General features: G+C 33.4%; 1 protein-coding gene across 4 annotated transcripts in view; it reads left to right on the forward strand.

Moving 5' to 3' along the window:
* The first annotated feature begins 638 nt into the window (after window positions 1-638).
* The window catches only part of LOC128998322 (E3 ubiquitin-protein ligase HUWE1), a 173,687-nt gene continuing 159,154 nt past the window's right edge, over window positions 639-15,171 (forward strand). For all 4 annotated transcript variants that reach the window (XM_054424414.1, XM_054424416.1, XM_054424415.1 and 1 more), the window contains exon 1: window positions 639-894. The gene's annotated coding sequence lies outside the window, so the exon portion shown is untranslated. The remainder of the gene's footprint in view (window positions 895-15,171) is intronic.

Here is a 15,171-nt window from a genome sequence, read left to right on the forward strand (position 1 = left end):
AGATTCCCCCATGTTAATCTTATGGGAGAAAATGCAACTTTGGTGGAAGATCCTGCCCAAACTAATAAAGATATCAAAAAACGAAAAACACTTTGCAAAACTACAGATCAGGGCAATTTTTTTGACATTTTAATCATCAAAATCGGTCCAAAAGTGAGGGAGGAGTTCTGTTCACAAAAATCGGCTTAGCGTATTATATATATAGATACCATTTTACTAATGTCAGATACGCTTTGTAACTTATTTTTGAAAGTCATCATAAGTACTGGTTACAAAATGGATTTGGCTATCTTTGAATTTAGCCATTGCTTAACGGTTTTGCTATTTGGTTGGCAGGGAATCAGTATTATCTATTCATTCGTTTTCCGATATAAGACTGTATCATTCGATTTCAATACGATTTCATTTCGATTCAAAACAAAAACGATACCATATCGGTTACGATACCTTATACATATCGGCGTTGTCAGGGGATAGGTGAAAGACCTGTACTTCGAGTACTTATATCGAACTGAATATAGTAGCTCGAATCATTTGGCGGAAGTCTAGAACAGTCGACTACAAAAAAAATCCACACTTTCCGCTCGTTCTTTGGTCGACGAAAGAACTGTGGCCGTGGAGTGTGGAGTGGTTTTCTTTTCCGTATAATCCGTATAGAAGAAAAGTAATGGCGGACGTGTTGTTACTTTAGAAAGCTTAGTGTATTTTGAAATAACTGTATAAATTTGCCTCACAAGTGTTCTTATATTTTTTAAATACTATAGATCATACTTTAGTGCGAACATAAAAAATACAATAGTCGAACTTAAACAGTCAAGAGACATTTGCACGATAATGGCTTTTCGTCTTCTTGTCTGAAGTTTTAACTTACCTTCCCTACTCTTATATCTTAAGGTAGGACCACGCTTGATTGTATGTTGTATAGGCCTATGGCTATATTACTGTTATATTGAAAAAAACTTAAGTTTATTAGTAAGGTAATGTGACAGCCAAGGTGTATCGGTTGCACCATAATGTGATAGCCTAGGTTGGTTAGATCACTAAGGTAGACCTAGGCCTAGGCCTAGGCTGCAAAGGCAAGACTATCCTAAGTAAGAAATTAGCCTTAGTCTGAATTCTTGGCTTTGTCACTTGGTTGATTCTCTGTTAATTAGGCAGCTAAGGTCTGTTCAGAGCTGTTTAAACCAAAACCTAGGGCCTATTTGTTGGATAGAAGGCCCAAGTGTTAGACCCAGGTAGACATGGCCTTGGTAGATTCAAGAGTAGGGTAGGGTGTGCAATGTGTCCTCCTAACCTATCAATTGGACATAGTGGATTATTTTTTAAAACTTAAGGACCAAGTAAGCAACTAGGTAGGCTACCTACTATTTTAACAGATGTTTTCCGATTACGTGCTGTTTTGCACGGTGAGTTTCAGGTAGCCTACTCTTTTCACTTGTTAATAACCTGACATAGCCTAGCTTAAATAGCCTAGGCTTGGGCCTATGTAGGCCCTACATAAGTAATTCTTTATTTTTGCAGATGGTCTTATTAAACTTAGGCCTAGGCCCTATCTTGATGTATCTTGTATCTTGATGTAAATGACTTAGGCCATAGGCTAGGCCTAGGCCTAGCTTATATAGGCCTAATGCTTTTTCCAAAGAATAATGGTTTTATAAGGCTTAAGGTACAACAAGGGTAGGTAGGTACCAGTAAAATACCGGTAACTTAGGCTCTAGGCCTAATAAAGTTTCATAGGACCAATGCATTGTATAAATTGCATTGTATAAGTTACTAAATGCTCTTAGGTATTTAGGCGGGACCTAATTTAGTCCCAAAGCCTAAGGCTATCCTTAACCCTCCGAGCGTCACTCGTCGAAAAATCGACGCGCGACACACTTTGTGTAGTGTCACGCGTCGATTTTTCGACGCACGAACATCGTTTACGGCGAAGGCTCTATGACTGACTGAATCGGATTGAACTGGATCGAGTTAGGTATCGTTCTTTTCGTTATATTCTACGCGTTCTCCAGAGGTCTGTCTCTAAGCGCTTTATGTTCTCCGAGCCGATCGTAATTGCAGCAGACAGCTGACGTGCGTTTGTAAACAGCTAGGTTACCCTCGGACCGATGACTGATGTGTTTTATTACGTTTATGTACTTAGGAGTAAATTTTTCTGAAAGCATAGTATTTGACTCTGAAAAAACAATTAGTTCATTGATAAACAAAATTGAAAAATTAACATGTTCTCCTTTTTTAAGGTCTGAACAAAAAATGTATGTATTGAATCATAATATTTGGCCATCTTTAATATATCCTTTTCAAACCGCACCAATTAAGAAAATTACAATGAAATTCTTTGACGATGTTGATAAAGTGATAAGATCAACAACAAAGGAAATCTTAGATCTTCCAAATGATATGCCAAATTCTATGTTTTATACAAGTACTAAAAACAAAGGGATTGGGTTATGTAAATCAATGTGGGAATCATCAATCCAACATATAAACATATGTCGCATATTAAAACAAACGGGAAACCCCTACTTACTTAATATTCGTCAATTTGACGAAGAAATTAGGTTTTGTCTGGAAAAATTGAATTTAAGTATTGAATTTTTCGAATCAAAACCCAAGATACTGCGAGAAACCTTACGAGACTTAGAGTATCAAAATTGGTGTAAACTTCCATACAAAGGGAATGGGGTGGTTCTTTTCAAAGAATGTAACAAGATCAATAAAAATTTGGCTAGAGGTTGTGGCCTCACAGAAGCTGAGTTCAAACAATACTTGAAAATGGTCGGAGACGTTATTCCTCTTAGAAGTCTTCATGGGAGATCCAGGGACGGGAACCAGTGCAGGCATTGTCCTGTATCTGAGAAATTTACTCTTGAAACTCTTGCCCACGTCCTTGGAAAGTGCCCATTTAGTAGTCTTCTACGAAATACCCGCCACCATACCATCAGAAAAATCATTGCTGATCAATTCAGAAAGAAAAGTTACGAGGTCTATGAAGAGGTCACGGCTATAGAAGAAGAGGGCTCTGTGAGGCGGAGTGACATCATTGTTATAGACAAGGAGAAAGATTTCGGTCTCATTATAGACCCAACAGTTCGTCTTGAGACAAATGAAAATCAGCCACAGGAAGTCCATGAAGAAAAAGTAAATATTTACAAGAAAACTATCCCATATTATTCAGAGAAATATAAAATATCAAAATTCGAAGTATATGGACTACTCATTGGATCAAGAGGAACAATTCCTCAACAAGTTGAGAAATTTTGGAAGAAATTCAAGTTGGAAAATCAAGTGTTATATTTAATATCTTTAACAGCCATAAAATTTTCTATTAATATTATAAGAAACCACCTATATAACAACTATCATAATTAGGTTTAATCAAACTTGCAAAATTTAATGTAATATTATTCTTTGTTCTACAGCAGACTACAATGTGTAGTAAGATTTCAATTTTTAAAATAAATTTGAATTTATATGTTTTAGTGTTAAAAATCAAAAGTAGTGATATACGTGGTGCATTATAAGAAGATTTAAGTGATTTTGAAGGGCTGGTTGATGATCCTGAAGAAGTAGGTAGTGATATTGATGTAAATTATCAGCCAGATTCCTAGCTATGGTTAGGCTATGCATTCTTAGCTAAACGCTATGTACTGAAATCTGTTTTTTGCCCATAACTTATTTATTTGCAAATCTACTTCCTTATATTATTATATATTTGTAATCCTCATAAAATTTAGAACAAAGTGGCTATTTTCAAATATTTATAGGCCTATAATTTATACAATTTCATTGAGCGCGAACTTATTTTTTTTTTTTTTTGAAAATTTTCCAAAATATTTTTTTTTTAGGCCTACCTAAAAAATTTTTTTGAAACAAATGTTCCTTATGTTTTATGTATAATATTGAAGCCCATGATTTTCCAAACAAAATGGTATATAGAACAGTAGAATTAACATTGTTTTAAGCTTCTCAGATCCGTTGTAATAAAACCTTGCAAATGCGCCAAAAATAGGCGGACATTAAGGCCTAAACTATGGACACTCGGAGGGTTAAGATGATAACCTTTAATGTAATAGGCTAAAATGGTTTTAACTTGCTTGCTCACATAAGTTATTTAGGCCTAGGGCCTGATTTTTGTTAAGGTAGGTCCTATCTATTCAATATGAGTTAAAGAGTCTCCAACTATTAGACTTGCCGTTTATCTGAATCGTTCAAACTGTATCACAATCGTTGCCTACAGACAACAGTTTAAAACTAAGATCTACAGTGTAGGCCTAATATGAATTGTTATTAAAGAAGGCAGAAGCCATAATTGCGGCTAGATCCAAAACCTCGTAAGTTAGGCATTATCATTGTCCCCCGCTGTCATGGAAACATTAGTTAGCTTTTGCGATCATGGCAAAATGGTGAACATCTCCTGCACAGTTGTGTAGACATGATCGCCTCTCACAGTTTTGGAAAGATTGACATCGTTTTCCACAATAACAGCAAACTCTTCAACACCTTCTGCGGTCTTGTAGACATCATCTTTGTCTCCCGTGGTGAAGGAAAATCATAATCGTCCTCTGTGTTTGGGGCAAAAGCGTGAATTTTTTCGATTGTGAAATATTTGTAATACAGCTTTGTAAGAAAGTTATTATACAAATTCAAATATCCGGTAACAAAAATGACTGGAATACTTCAATAGGCCTAATTTAATAGGCCTACTTTAATTCAGAAATCAATGTAATTTTCTCAAAATGTCATTAGTTATGGTTGTTAAGTATGGGTCAAAATGGTCACTTATGTTTTCAGGGCCGTAACTTAGGCCTATGTACAATCAATGAGTCCTCAGCGGCTCTCACCAAAGAGGCCCCACTATATTCTGATTCTTCAGAAGGTTGGAACTTAAGGGCAGAAATAAATGTAGCATTCTACTTTTTGTTTTCATTAATCTGATCGGCAAAACGACCTTGGAGACTAGCTAATACAATAGCTCAATAAGCCTATTAAGGGTCTTTGGTCAGGGCCAGACTTTTTAAATTTGTTACCCTGGGTTGAGTAAACAATCTTGATCCTCGGGCATCGGATCAAAAACCGTTGGGTTTTAGGAATAATTCCCCTAATTTAAAATATATTAAGGGGCGGTTCACGAGCTCGGAACTGCATAGTCCGCGACCAGACACTGGTCCCGGACTAAATAAGCGCCGACCAAAAAATTGGATCACGAGTCAGAGCCTAATGATGTGAAAGCTGGGTTTATTGCTGGTCGAGACCAAATCCAAAGCGGAGCCTAATGACAGGGATTCGCAGGGAATTTTTGTTGAGACGTTGGTAAAAACATAAAATACCTACCTACTTTGTATGGTTGCCATTTCAGTGAAAAGTATTGAAGTAGGCCTATTAACAACAGCCTGGAAACACATGTGAAGCCTCTGCTACCGACATAGGCACTTTCATACAATAGGATTATTGTGAAACAAGGCTGAACCATTACGTCCAAAACGATTATTTTTTGCGTATTTTATTGTCTCAATGCTCGCCCATAATAATATATCAATGTTTATTGATTTATAAACAAAACAAGCCACGTTTGTATGAAATCAGATAATGGATGTCTTTAGTGAAATATATTTCTGTGTGCATTATTGTAATTCAATTAAGATGTATGACATCAAATAACTGGTTATTTATAACCGTATGAATGCCCATTCTGTATATATGCCCGATAATTATGATGGTGATTTTTGGATAGGCTAATTTTAACTAAATTTATTTAAATGGGGTACAGTTATTGAAACTAAAATTTATTTAGAAGTACTGACCATTTAGATATAAAAATCGTATGTGTGTGCTGGTCTCGTGGTTGTAATCTAAGAATATTCTTTGTGTTATTCTTACACTCTTTAATAATCCAGCTGAAAAATTTTGAAATATTATTCTGTGGTTTGGTTTGCTCGTACCTTATCTAGGATATTAATTATGTAAAAAGCTATGGTTTTTTTATTTAGGCCTATCCTACATTTTGTGTTGTTGAGATTTTAAAAATTAGTTTCATAGCTATTACAATATGTTTATATTTAGGAAAACATTGTTTTTTTTTCTTTGGGCATAGCTTCAAACATAAAATTTGATTGTTTCATCACCAAACAAATAAGCTACCATTTAAGCTTTACTAACATCCATTAAATTACCAGTTTCTCGATGAAAAGTGCCATCAGTCAAAAATATTAGTGCAACTAACATTTTTTTTTTTAATTTAGAATACCTACTGTAATGGATTTTGTTGTCGGGAAATCCGTGCCTGATGACGATGACAGTGACGATGATGACGTTTCTGCGACCGCGGGAGACGACGATGACGTTTCCGTGACCGGGAGACGACGATGACGTTTCCGTGACCGCGGGAGACGACGATGACATTTCCGTGACCGCGTGTGACGACGATGACGTTTCCGTGACCGCAGAAGAGGATTATAATGTTTCCATTACATCTGAAAAATATCGGGCACCGAACCCCACGCTCTACCACTAGACTAGTTCTTCCCAGTACCATGAAAAATCATAACAAGAAATATAAGAACTGATCTAAAAAATACTATAATGTTACTGCACACTATTATGTAAAATACCCTCGCAGCAAACCTGCCGACTAAGCGAATTTCCATTTGTCTGAATTGATTTTCAGTTAAATCTATTTAAATAACACTAGGTTTAATGAGTACCTAGGTTTACTGCAACAAGGATACTAATTGAGTGTATTGTTTGTAAAACATTAAGTAGCTTAGTTTAAAATAAATACATTCGCCAAGCTTGATGAAAATATATCCATAAACAAGCAAACTACAACATTTTACAATATTCTCCATACGAATAACATGGAGATTTTAAATTTACAATTTTTGAGTTTTCTCCGTTACCAATAATCATACTAAAACACTTTGATATACTATATTATTTGTTTTTTCAATCTCTCAAAGGTCTAGAAAGAAATCGGGAAATTTTGTGTTTTGAGGGTCAAAAATTAGAACAATAATTTTTTACCTCGTAAAACCCCGTTCCCATTGTCTGATCATGTTGATTTGCGAACTCATCTAAGTTTATCCCGCCTTGCACGTTTAAACCAAATTTCATCAATATCGGACAAAAATTACTCAAGTTATCGTGTTAACGGCAGTATATATATATAAATTTTAACAAATGGTGTTTTTGGCCTTTGGGGACATCAAAATGAAAAATTAAATCGGTCCCGGGCCTAGGACTTACCGTGCCACCCACGGTAATAGCTTTTTCCCTATAAGGAAATTCGCTAAAATGGATTTATATATAAAAACAAAACTTGGAAATAATGCAGTAAATTACCATAAAATTACAATAAATTAGAATACAATTAATTTAGTAGAAAATGATTCTACACGTTCCATAGAGTCCATTTTTGCACACATAGTAGCCTACAATATTTTCTTTGGATTTGCAGCAAATTTCATCTAGAGACCATAATTTTTTTCCAAATTAAAATTATTTTGGTTTATTACATAGTAGGCCTATTTATGATATTTTCCATGATAGTCCAAAAAAAAAAAAAAAAAAAAAAAAACTAAATAAAGTTCATTAAAAACTACCCGTGGTCCCTCACTCACGGTCAAACAATCTGGCATCACACTAACTCCGTCACTCGCACACGGTCAAACTTCAAACTGACCAGTCCTTAACGCGAACATACAATAGGTACACTAAATCTAGGAAAAGGGTGAGTGTGGGAAATGATTCATGTTGTTCCCGATTCATATGTGAGAGTTACGGTGGCGGAGAATACTGCGTCGACCCGTTAAATACAAGTTTTACTAAAATTATTACCTAGCCAGTCTTTTAGACCAGCATGTGAGTCCTCCTGGGTTGAATAAAAAAAGACTCCTCATTACTTTCCCTGTAGCAGCAAACCTAAGTACTCATTATAATTATGTTATTTAAATGTTAAAATAATGTAAAATTAATTAATGTTAATGTTTAATTAATATTAATGTTAAATTAAGGTTATTTTCTCAGGAAATAAATCTGACAAATTTTGGTAGAAATCCAGCCAGGTAAATGGAAATTCGCTTAGTCTGCAGAGTGCAGGTTTGCTGTGACAGGGTTATTTTATGTTATTTACTGGACAAGATTTTGTATTTGCATAGGCTACAGTAACACTATAAGATATGGCCTAAGGCAAATTTCAACCTTTTTCTAGAACGATGTTTTAATAAAATACCCATACCGCAGCAAACCTGCAGACCAAGCAAATTTCCATTTGCCTGATTGATAAGATTTTCATTCAAATGTTTTCTAAAAAATTATCGATTCATTTCCTATTTAAATTACATTTGGTTTAACGAGTAGGTACCTTTGAATTTGTTTTTGATTGATTCATTGTGTTCCAATTTCAAAATTATTATGGTTGCAATTTCTTAAGTTGAAGTTTTTATATCTAAATTCACTATTATTGCAGTTGAACCATAAAAGGCACAAACCTTTGAATAGTTGTGATTGGAAATTTTTAGTAGCCTAACCAACAATTAAAACGGCTGATTGTTTTAGCTAAACTAAAAGTGATCTTAATAAGCAATGATCAGTGCCATTAACGGCAGATATTATTTGATACACAGTATCTTGAAAATTAGTTAAATTTCTCTTATTTATGAACCGATTTTCTTAAATTTGTTAGTCATCATTAGAATTATTGTAAGAAAATTGTCTAAATAAAACATTAGAACATAAGTTTTATTTACCCACATAATTTATGTTTTTAGTTTAATGATTATTAATGACTGCCATTTTGAAACCACAAAAGATAAAAAATAATACTTTTCTCAAAATAGGTCTTTGTGTTATTCATCTATGCACCAATTTGAACCCACTACAAAAATCTGTTATCAAATTAAAAAAAAAGTTTTGTGAACAAAATGAAATGGCGACTGTAGGCCTATAAGTAATTTTTGAGTTTTGAAAATGTTTAATGTGATGATACCACAAGGTCGGTAGAGATTTCAGGGACAGCCTTTATTTATATTATGACTTATTGTGTTTATAAGCTGTCAATGAAGTGGTCACTATTACTATACAAATAATAATGAATACGATATTGACTCTTATGTTTCTTCCTTAAATAAAACAAAACATACACAACATTAATTTCTTATAAATAATTTTTTTGGGGAAACACACTTAAATTTTAGAGTTAATGTAACAGGCAGTATTCTCAGGTTTAATAGTCTACAAACTTACCAACAAACCCTGTGTTGGGGCTTAAAAATTACCTTGGAAAAGCCGGATTTCATAAGGTTAATATAGCCTACATGTGCTTTTGAAATGTTCCTGCTCAATCTCTGTGATTAACTGAACCAGCAATGTCATACAATATAAATACAATAAATCAAATCAAATCTATATTATTAATACGCTACATGAAACTTTGTGAACAATAAGGTTTTTTTGTTTTAAGATTTAACCCCACATATTATATAGCCTACCGGTAGGCCTACCATAATGTTCGTCTATGTGTGTAGATTTGCAAACTGACCTTACATTTTTGAAAAAGTCCCTTGGGCTCTGCCCCAGTGGCTTTTAAAGTTCTCATGTTATCCTTATGAAGCACATATTTGTTTACATTATGATCAGCTGGATGATTTAATTGCTGTTAGTATTTTAGTTGCAATTTAAGGAAACCTTTGCTACAAAGAATATTTTTAACATATTTCTAGATTTAATAGTAGGTACCAAGATATGTGTAAGTACATCTATGAAAACAGAAAAAAATAATTCTATAACCACTTATTGTACATTGTATAATTTTACCCGGGCAAAGCTGGGTTTTGCTGCTAGTCTTTATTAATCATTAAATAACATGTTTTACAATAGATTTCTTCAGATTTAAAATAATCATTCTATAGAATTTTATCTCAAATCATGACTAGGGTAGCAGCACGAATGACATTAAACATTCCATTCAAAGGTTTCCAGACAATAAATGAATTAATGACATAAGTTCATGAGCTCGGGTTTATCGTAGTCCAAGCCCAAAATTAAAAAATAACCGGTATTTGCGCTGCAAGTTAAAAAATCGGGTTCACGAGCTCGAGACTTAATAGTCAGTAGGCCTACTTCTCAAATACATTTTAGTTTCAATACTTATAGTTCTTCCAATTGTACCATTTAAGTAGGTTTAGTTAAAATTAGCCTATAAAAAAATAAAAATACTCCTCTTGTTCATTAATTATTTTCCTTGTAAATATACAAGTCTTCCCAAGCATTCATCACATTTCCTTTCTTACAATTCTTTAAAATACATACATTGTCTTCCATTTTCCCTATGAGTGGCCATTTTGTAACATGTGTTGTGCAACATTCGATCTTTCTGGTTTGTTGTTTCTCCATGCAGAGACATGGTTTTTTAAACGTTTAATAAAGTTTACAGTTTGTCCAATGTAAACATGATCACAATCAAACTTGTTAGCGATCCTTTGTGTCCTGGGTCCTGTCTAACTAAACGTAGCATAGGCCTATCTGGTGTTTTCTACCTTTATTTATTTCAAGGTTGTTCTGCTGTGTAACCTTTTCTGGCTCTCGATTTTCCGTCTCGTCTTTTTGGCGATTTCTTCTATTGTTTTAACTTGACGAATAAGAATAACTAGTGGCTTGTAGGGACTTAAGTCCCTAAACAGCTCAAATGTAAAACAACGTATTGTAATATTTAAACAAACTCAGAATCAAATTATCTATGTGTCAGGATAGATATCCAAGTACAACATATCTTTTGTGTAAAAAAACAGTTTGTCATTTGTCTTTGTTTGCTTTTATTGATTTTTTAAAATAAATAATTTGAATGCCTCCAGAAGTTTAACTTGCTAAAGGCAGCAAACATTTTTGTGGATAAATATTGGTAGGTAATAGCTTATTTGGGAAATTCACTGAAACTACTATTAGCCTAGTGTAAGTTTATGTGGTGGTATTCCTCCTAAAGGTACGGTTGACGTAACACATTCTATCAAAAAAGGGCCTAATCAACGCCTGATTACTAACTATTTTGCGAATGGTTAGGGTCTCATTACCCAGTTATTGAAACCAATCACGAAATTACTTTTCATCAGCATCTTCGACACTTAAGGTTAGTTTTAAGAAACGGCAGAGTGAAAATTTAAAAACGTACGTTTTCAGGAAAAGCACTTTTAAAACTTTTTGTTCCGTTTTTTGAAACTTTTTTTATTTTTTTTATTTCATTGACATTTGAAGTTTCATAAAATGTCCATGGTAACGCAATATCTTTGGTGATTTTTTATTAATAGAGCATGTTTGATGGAAAGACACAAAATTTTGTCACGACCATCACGGACATAAGACTGAATAATTAAAAATAGCTATGTTTTGCTATAAATTAATTTACTTTTATGGCCATTATAAAATAAACAGATCACTAAGCTTTTGGTATATTTGGTCTTTCTAGAAAAAAATATAAAAAACTCAAAAAATTAAAAAAAAACCAATAAAATCTTTTTAAGTTTGTATAACTCCGCAAAGACTTACCTGAGACCCGAAAAATTGTAATGTCTTTATAGGGGTGTGCTTCTTTTGTGTATAAAACATTGAAATATGATGATATTTTAATTTTTGAAAATTTTATGATAGAAATCATAAACGCGATGGGTTATAATAAAAATATGTGTTTCAATTGAACTAAACTGTTCAATTTAGAATGATATTTAAGTTATTGTCACGACCAAACACAGTATAATCCATAAGGCTGGATTGGTCGTGAAAATATCCGCGGTGGTCGTGAAACTTTCAAGGTCGTGACATTACGTGTTATTTGGCTCTGTTCTGGCGGTAGCCCTGCACCTCATGTTCGAGGATACAAAGTGGACTTCTAGGTTAATGTAGCAATTGAAATATCATATCAACAAAAATTAACACCACATCTACTTCATCAAATGACTACGTACGGTCATGGACACACCAAAATTACAAAAACACAAACTTACCTTTATTAATCTTGTAACTAATTCTTTCAACACAAAACGACTGGCACAAAAAACTTGACGTACACCCCGAACTAGTCTCTAAAACGAACTGACGCAATCGACGCCAGGCTTGCCACTGTCGTGCTCCAAAGTTGAAAATTTTTCCCAAATGGTCGTGACGCCAAATCGAGGGACAGACCTATTTTGTCATGGTAGTCAGTTTGCAATGACAATAAAATTATAATATGCTCCTTTTTTGTAAGTTTATTAACTATTGATGGCATAAAAATATGGCTATAATATTGTGGTATAATTACCTCGTCAAGTAATCCAAATGATGTGATGTTAGGCTAAAAACCTACATGTTTCGCCGTTAATACGGCATCGTCAGGGTACAAACACAGTAAGACATTGCTGTCACACGCATACAATAAATAAATAACACGAAACGAATTACGAACATAACATTTAGATAGGCCTATCACACGACGCGGACGGTCCCGGCGCAGGTAGTAGACATAGGATGTGATAGGCCTATCTAAATGTTATGTTCGTAATTCGTTTCGTGTTATTTATTTATTGTATGCGTGTGACAGCAATGTCTTACTGTGTTTGTACCCTGACGATGCCGTATTAACGGCGAAACATGTAGGTTTTTAGCCTAACATCACATCATTTGGATTACTTGACGAGGTAATTATACCACAATATTATAGTCATTCATAGTAATCCAGGGGCCATCAACATGGAATTTAATAAAAATATGGCTTTATATATTTTGGCATGAATAATTAGTCTAAAAACAGCGTGAAAGTTGGAAAAGTATCCCAGGGACACGTCATGGTCGTGAATTTCGAGACTTCAAAAATACAAAAAAATATACCTAGAACCTATTTAAAACCAAATAAATGTGTGTAACATGTTACCCCCGTCCCAAAAAATATTAAAACAAATAATAATAAAGTACAAATCCAGTATCTACGAAGTAAAAGGCCAGGGACATGAAAACGTACGTTTTTAAATTTTTACTCAGGTACAACTAGACATAGGTACAACTGGTCGCATCCTAAAAATGATTGGGACAATGGTTATTTAAAGTAATTTTGAGCTGCCATTTTGTTATTAATTGTCCGATTTCTATTTTCTTTATGTTAATTGTTATGTTTTGTCAAGACCTACAAAATGATACCAAACTCGACTATAGTTGCTATTTGAAATTTTTGAGCTACCCCCTACCCCTGCTACCCCTAAGGGCAAAATTTTCAAAACTGACCATAATTATTGTAGCCCTTCATTTTCAAAGAAGTTGCCGCAAACCGATTTCAAATATCTCAAATAGTTAAAAAGTTAAAGAGGGTGCAAGTTATTTTTTTTTGCCACCCTCATGGTTATTTGGATTTGAAATGTTTTAGGGCGCCATTTTGTTATTAGTGAGCCGATTTTGGTTTTCTTTATGTCAATGTTCATGTTTCGTCAAGACCTGTAAAATGATACCAAACTTGACTATACTTGTCATTTGAAAATTTTGAGCTACCCCCTACCTCCGCTACCCTTAAGGGCAAAATTTTCAAAATTGACCATACATTTTGTGGCCCCTCATATCTAAGAAGGTTGCCGCAAACCGATTTCAAATATCTCAAATGGTTGAAAAGTTAAGGGGGGGTGCAAGTTACTTTTCAGCCACCCTGTATTATTTGAACCTTTTTTGCTTAGACCAACAGGAAAGTTGCAAAAGTAGAACCTGGTTAAAATCTCCTTAAAATAATATTGTTTTTCCGCCCATTGGAACTTGTCATAGTCCTAGTACTTACTTTATGAACAAATAAATACCTGTACGGACCTATTTAATCTTCATTCAGTCCCAGGTTGTTTTCTAAGAGTAGCCGTTGAGGTTATTCCACTTCATACAAAATATTAATTAAACACTACAATAAATCTCAAATATAAATGTTAGTAAATTTACAAAAAAAAAGTGTAGAATAAATCTTTTAATATATGCATTGAAATCAAAATAAAGCAGAAATTTTCCATTTAATCTTGAATCGTTTATTATTTAGTTAATGTGGTTATTTCATGTTAAACATTCCTTCAACACAACAATAACCTTCAAATTAGAAGAAAAACTTCATTATTTTTTCAGCAATTCTAAGTTCAATTCCTTTGATTTGAGCCATCTCCTATGATTCTACTACTTATCATACGCTTAACTAATTTACTTAAAAATACACAAGTTTTCAAATTGCACAGTAAAACAATTGATTTCAACTTTCTAGACGTAACTAAAACGTCATTATAACTGACATCATCCATTGTTTATATAGTATACAGTACATTGCAGAATTGACTGGCAAATGAGTAATCAAAATGTAATATTGCTTCCTGACTTAGTGAAAAATCACGATCAGCTGTAGGCCTATTGAAGTAAACAAAAATCAGCAGTAAATGGCTTCTAATGCTTTTTTATAGAGAACATGTTACGTTATATCTAACTTTGTATTAAAATTTGGGGAATTTCACTATTTTTCCTGTTGTTTTAAACGCCCACCTCTAGTACGAATGTATTAATCTAATTAAGAAAGGTTTCAAATTATTTTCATTAATTTATTTTCTGATTAATGGATTAAAAATACAGTATTAAACATTGTTCATTGAACAAGTAAATTGATTCACCAATTAACAAATTTCAAATAGGCCTACAACATTATAATTATTTAGCTATAGTTTTTAAGTACCGTCAACCGGGGCTACTTTGACTCGCGGGGCTACAATGATAAAACTTTTGTTTTTACCTAAAATATTTTTTTAAATTTTAGTTTTAGTAGTAACCATGGTAACTTATATATTAAAATCTTCCTTATAATATAGGTAATCTTATTTTCACACTCACTCAAAAATATATATATTCTTTGTTATCAAAAATATTTAAACATGAATTGATTTTTTTGCAAAAAAAAAGTCCCCAAACTTTCGTATGCACAACCTACCCACTTTTATCAAATTTTTTTTGGCATATTTTAATGAATAGTCCATCTATCTGGAATGATAAAAATACATATTAATTATGAATAGTTGGGTACCCTAAGAGGAAAAAAAACTCTTTTTCAAAAAATTGTCAAAGGTTTTTACTTTTAGGGGCTACTTTGACACTCTTTATTTTATTGGTTTATGTTCACTAACATGGGTAGTGGTGAATTATATA

This window comes from Macrosteles quadrilineatus, unplaced genomic scaffold, assembly GCF_028750875.1.
Source record: "Macrosteles quadrilineatus isolate MER2022 unplaced genomic scaffold, UCM_ALF_1.0 Scaffold_7__1_contigs__length_78375512, whole genome shotgun sequence".
NCBI classification, from domain to species: Eukaryota; Metazoa; Arthropoda; class Insecta; order Hemiptera; family Cicadellidae; genus Macrosteles; species Macrosteles quadrilineatus.